The sequence below is a fragment of the Bos javanicus genome, chromosome 5 (genome assembly GCF_032452875.1).
Source record: "Bos javanicus breed banteng chromosome 5, ARS-OSU_banteng_1.0, whole genome shotgun sequence".
Lineage (NCBI taxonomy): Eukaryota > Metazoa > Chordata > Mammalia > Artiodactyla > Bovidae > Bos > Bos javanicus.
This window is the reverse complement of record NC_083872.1, coordinates 13238948-13245357: the sequence shown is the minus strand read 5'-3', so window position 1 is coordinate 13245357 and position 6410 is coordinate 13238948. Positions and strand designations below refer to the sequence as shown.

The following is a 6410-nucleotide window of genomic DNA, read 5'->3' as shown; positions in this document are numbered from 1 at the left end:
ATCAACTCTGCCCTGGAGAACAAAAACAGCCATAGACAGAGGTAATCAACATGGTGTGGCTATGTTCTAAAAAGATTTATTCACAAAATAGGTGGCAGGTCACATTTAGACTGGGGACCATGGTCTGCCAATCCTTGATTTATGTCAGTGAGCGCAAATTGCCAGCAAATTGTACACACTGGCTAAAATGAATGAATAGGTACAGTGTAGATAGGATTTTTGATCACTTAAACACAAATGCATCTTATTTCAACAGAGAAGAACTGTTTCATGTGGTATAACTAAATAATATAATCTGACTTTCAGTACTGGACGTGACCTAAAAAATGTCTAAAAATCAACCCATTAATTTTACAGATGAGTAAATGGAAGTCAAGAACATTTGAATGGCAAGTACTATGTTACACAGACTTTTTTTTTCTAAAAAAACAAACTTTCCAGAAAAAAAATCTTAAAACATAAGACATAAATGTCAAAATGGAATCTCTCTAGATGTGATAAGAAATAAAAGAAACATTAGTTTCATGGGATTTGTTTGCGATAAACACAGGCAACAATTTATTGCTTCTCTGTTATTTTTATTGTTCTACCACAATTTGCCACAAATGATGTTACTGAGAGAAGTGACTTTTTCTAACAAAAATAAGCTGAATTTCCACCTATTATCATTGTGAACAAAATTGTCAGATACTGCAAAATGGCAGAGGCTTAATTTTATCTGAGTAAGGTAGGATCTACTAATGTTTATCACTCAATTCCCCACTGTCTGACTTTGGTTATCAGGCAAATCATAATGTAAACCATGCTATCTACTATATGTTTGCCCCACTATTTCTCTAAAAAGAGGGTCTGCATATGGAAAAATTATATAGATATCTATACTGATGGATCAATTGAAAAACAAGGTGCTATAATTCTATTTAATGGCCATTAAGTTAAAAAAAAAAAAACTCGGGTATAGGTGATCTACTAGGAGAATTTGAAGGATAAATGCACATACACACACACACAAAACCAAAGTAGAACAAAACCCCAATCCTCTCTTGTCGGGGCATTAACTTTGTATGGTATTTTAGGAGCAACAGAGGAGGGTCTAAGGAATAGTTTAGTTACTAGGGGTGGAATAAAGCATTGCTGTTGTTATTTAGTCACTAAATCGTGTCCAACTCTTTGTGACCCAAGAGATTGTAGTCTGCCAGGTTCCTCTGTCCATGGGATTTTCCAGGCAAGACTACTGGAGCGGGTTGCCATTTCCTTTTCTGGAGGATCTTTTCAACTCAGGGATGGAACCCGAGGCTCCTGCAAAGTCCCTGCATTAGCAGGCGGATTTTTTTTTTTTTTTTTTTTTTTTAACCACTGAGCCACCTGGGAAGCCCAGAATAAAACATGGCTCAGTGCTAAAAACCGGTCAACTGATAGTGATTTGGGAAAAGAGCCAACATTTTATACCTATCTCTATTTCACAGTTTCTTCTTTAAAATATTTCTTGTAAGAATGTTAGAGGTCATGGAAAAAGAGTCTTGGCCAATTGGTCATGGCCAATTAATTAAGAGAAAGTAAATACACTTAAAAACAAACAAACAAATATGCCAACCTCAAGGTTGGTATTTGTAAACTTACATAAACTTGTTTATCTGAAAGAGAATTTCCCCTCCGGATAAAGCTTCATGATTCCTTTAAAAAAGCAATGTTTTCCCTATCAAAGTGAACAACCTTGAGGAAAACAATTACTCTTCCTCTTTTTCAATTTTCTAGTTCCTGAAATGCAGGTTTGGACTAGATGTTCTGTAGGTTCCCTAGAAGTCTCTAATTTAATGTGTTTGCTCAAGTGCTTTGTTTTTTCTAAATCATTGTCCAACCAAGTGAAACACTATCTGAACATTATCAGAACTTCAGTGAGATCATGGAATGAAGGGATAACACCATTGGCCATTTCTTATTTATCTTTCAGGAGAAAATGACTTTTAATTGGAATGAATTTCAACAGGAATTTTTATATCATAAACTGAATTACAAAGTAACATAACATTTAAGAAGCTTTTAATGAATTAATCATGTTTGGAGAACTTCCTAAAACAATGGATAATGCTTCTTTTTGAAAGGTAACACATTTTTCTGATTAATGTGGTCAAACAACAAGAACTGTGTGTTAATAGCAAGAAATTCTGTTAGTTCATTCAGGTATACAGTGTCACTCTAGATTAATACATGGCATTTGGTGCAGTACATCTCTGAAAAAAATTTAATTGAGTAGTGAAAGTGAAAGTCACTCAGTCATCCGACTTTTGCAACCCCATGAACTGTACAGTCCATGGAATTCTCCAGGCCAGAATACTGGAGTGGGTAGCCTTTCCCTTCTCCAGGGGATCTTCCCAACCTAGGGATCGAACCAAGGTCTCCTTCGTTGCAGGTGGATTCTTTACCAGCTGAGCCACAAGGGAAGCCCAAGAATACTGGAGTGGGTAGCCTATCCCTTCTCCAGTGCATCTCCCCGACCCAGGAATTGAACCGGGATCTCCTGCAATGCAAATGGATTCTTTACCAACTGAGCTATAAGGTAGTTATATTTTTTCTGTACAGAAAAGTTACTGCCTCTGTGCTCTTGGATTGAAAGCTCTGAAAACTAACATGTATGTCCCTAAAGGTTTAACTTCAGCAGGGTTAATACACATTTTAAATCTTCACCAATATCAATAAAATTCAAAACTGTTAACTGATTTGCCTACCTCTTGTAAATCACTAGTTCTAGAGAGATTTTCAAATTTTTATTTAATCAAGGGCAGACCTATTCATTCACTTCTTTTTTGTTGTTCATTTGCTTGTTTGGCAAATATATATTGAGCATAAACTGTGTGCTGCAAAGGATATATGTTTTTTTGATTTCTGCTACAATACCCAGAAATAATGGAGGGGGAAAAAGCTTTGATTCTATGAGACCTAGGTATTTAGTCATGTAAAATTGTTTTTTTTTTTTTCTTTTCTTTTTGATTAATGGTTCTTTTACAATTAGCTATGTTTTCCAACCAGTCCATTCTGAAGGAGATCAGCCCTGGGATTTCTTTGGAAGGAATGATGCTAAAGCTGAAACTCCAATACTTTGGCCACCTCATGTGAAGAGTTGACTCATTGGAAAAGACTCTGATGCTGGGAGGGATTGGGGGCAGAAGGAGAAGGGCGGACGGAGGATGAGATGGCTGGATGGCATCACTGACTTGATGGACGTGAGTCTGAGTGAACTCCGGGAGTTGGTGATGGATAGGGAGGCCTGGCATGCTGTGATTCATGGGTCACAAAGAGTCGGACACGACTGAGTGACTGAACTGAACTGACTGAGGTATGTTTTGCTTAATAATGACTTTACTTACTAATACAGGAATACCTCAGAGACAGTATGGATTTGGCTCCAGACTACCACAACAAGGCAAATATCACAATAAAGTGAGTCACATGATTTTGTGGTTTCTCAGTACTTATAAAAGTTATGTTTACACTTTTGTTTATTAAGTGTGTAATAGCATTATGTAAAACAAACAAACAAACAAACAAAAAACCACAATGTACATACTTTAACTAAAAAAATACTTTATTGCTTATAAATGCTAAGCATCATCTGAGCCTTCAGCAAATCCTAATCTTTTTGCTGGTGGAGAGTCTTGCCTCAAGTTGCTGGCTGCTGACTGATCAGGATGGTGGCTGCTAAATGTTGGGGTTGCTGTGACAATTTTTTAAAATATGAGAACAGTGAAGTTTGACCCACAGATTGACCCTTTCATATTTTCTCTGTAGCGTGAAATGCTCTTTAATAGCATTTTACCCATAACAGAACTTCTTTCAAAATTGGAGTTGATCCTCTCAAACTCTGCTGCTGCTTTATAAACTAAGTTTATGTAATACTCTAAATCCTCTGGCATTTCAACAATCTTCACAGCATCTTCACCAGGGGTAAATTCCATTTAGATATACCACTTTCTTTGCATATCCATCCATGAGAAGCACTCCCCAACGTGAACGCTTTATCACAAAGCTATAGCAATTCAGTCACATCTTTATATTCTACTTTTAATTCTCTTGCTCTTTCTATGGCATCTACAGTTACTTCCTCCTCCCAAGTCTTGAACCCCTCAGTTATTCATGAGAGTTGGAATCACCTCCTTTCAAATGCCTATTAATGTTGATATTTGATATTGTTTCCATAAACCATAAAAGTTATTAATGGCATCTCGAAGAGTGAGTACTTTCCAGAAGGTTTTAGTTCACTTTGCCATATCCATCAGAGGAGTCACTATCTACAACAGCTATAGCCTTAGAAAATGTAATTCTTAAATAATAAGACTTGAAAGTTGAAATTAGTACCTGATCCATGGGCTGCAGAATGCAGGCATGAAAACAACATGAATCTCATTATATATTTCCATCAGAGAAATGCAATGCAATCAGGTGCATTGTCAGTGAGCAGTAATATTTTGAAAGAAATCTTTTCTAAACAGGAGGTCTCAGTAGTGGCCTTAAAATATTCAAGAAACTGTGTTATAAACAGATGTGCTACCATTCCAACTTTATTGTTCCATTTAGAGAACAATGAGTAGATTTAGCAAAATTCTTAAAGGCCCTAGGATTTGGGGAATGGTAAATGAGCACTGGCCTCAACTTAAGGTCCCCAGCTGTATTAACCCCTAACAAAAGAGTAAGCCTGTCCTTTTAAGGTTTCAAGCCAGGCATTGACTTCTCCTTTCTGGCTATGAAAGTGTAGATGGCATCTTCTTCCAACATAAGTCATTTCATCTACATTGAAAGTCTGTTGTTTGGTGTAGACACCATCATTAATGATCTTCACTGATCTTCTGGATAATCTGCCACGGCTTCTACATTAGCCCTTGCTGCTTCATCTTGTACTACGATGCTATGGAAACAGGTTTTGTCCTTAAACCTCATGAGTCCACCTCTGCTAGCTTCAGACCTTCCTTCTGCAACTTTCTCACCTCTCTTGGCCTTCATGGAATTCAAGAGGGCTACGGCCTGGCTCTGGATTAGGCTTTGGCTTAAGGGAATGTTGTGCTTAGTCTGATCTTCTATCCAGACCACTATAGCTTTCTCCATATCAACAAGAATGCTGTTTTGTTTTCTTATTTGTGTGTTTACTGGAGTAGCACTCTTAACTTCCTTTAAGAACTTTTTCTTTGCATTCACAACTTAGCTAACTGATTGGTACAAGAGGACCAGCTTTTGGCCTGCCTCAGCTTTCGACATGCCTTCCTCATTAAGTGTAATCATTTCTAACTTTTGATTTAAAATGAGAGATGTACAACTTTCTTTTCACTTGAACACTTAGAAACCATTGTGAGGTTATCAAACTGGCCTACTTTCAATATTTATTGTATCTCAAGGAACAGAGAGAGCTGAAGAGAGGGAGAGAGATTGGGAAGGGCGAGTTGGTGAAGCAGTTGGAATTTATCAATTTATCTCATGCATTTATCAATTAAGTTTGTCAATATACAGTATTGGAGAAGGAAATGGCACCCCACTCCAGTACTCTTGCCTGGAAAACCCCATGAATGAAGGAGCCTGGTGGGCTGCAGTCCATGGGGTCGCTAGGAGTCGGACATGACTGAGCAACTTCACTTTCACTTTTCACTTTCCTGCATTGGAGAAGGAAATGGCAACCCACTCCAGTGTTCTCGCCTGGAGAATCCCAGGGACGGGGGAGCCTGGTGGGCTATTGATTATGGGGTCGCACAGAGTCGGACACAACTGAAGCAACTTAGCAGCAGCAGCAGCAGCAGCAATATATGGTATAGTTCATGGTGCCCCAAGACAGTTACAATAACAACAAAGATCAAAGATACCATAATAATATTATAATAATGAAAACATTTGAAATAATGTAAGAGTCACCAAAATGTGACACAGACACAAAGTGAGCAAATGCTGTTGGAAAACTGACACAGGAAGCCTTGCTTGACGCAGAGTTGCCACAAACCTTCAGTTTGTTAAAACATGCAGCATCCATGAAGCACAGTAAAACAAAGTACATTAAAATGAGGTATGCCTGTATCTTTAAAACACAGATGGAAAACTATACCTCCATAAAATGGTAAATCGACTGCCTTGTCATGCTGAGGACCCTCAGTCCCCAGGTACGATCCACTGATTTCCCTATTCCTGATCTTTGAGCCAAGATGCTCGATTTCTTAATCCAAAGTAGCTTGGTCTCAGTGCTAGGATCTGTAGTCCTAGAATCCACGGGTACTGATCTCTTAAGACTTCATAGACAAGAGTTCCACAGAGAATAGCATGCAATGGCAGGGAGGCAGATGTCAGAAAGGAACAGAGATGGTAGTAATAAAAGCTATCAAGGGCCTCCCTGTCTGGTACTATGCTACACTCTTCACATACAGTATTTCCTATAATCT

At 38.1% G+C, this 6410-nt stretch overlaps 1 pseudogene; it reads right to left on the bottom strand.

Moving 5' to 3' along the window:
• Window positions 1-3599: 3599 nt before the first annotated feature.
• On the bottom strand, window positions 3600-5336 carry LOC133248641 (tigger transposable element-derived protein 1-like; annotated as a pseudogene).
• Between the last annotated feature and the right edge of the window lie 1074 nt (window positions 5337-6410).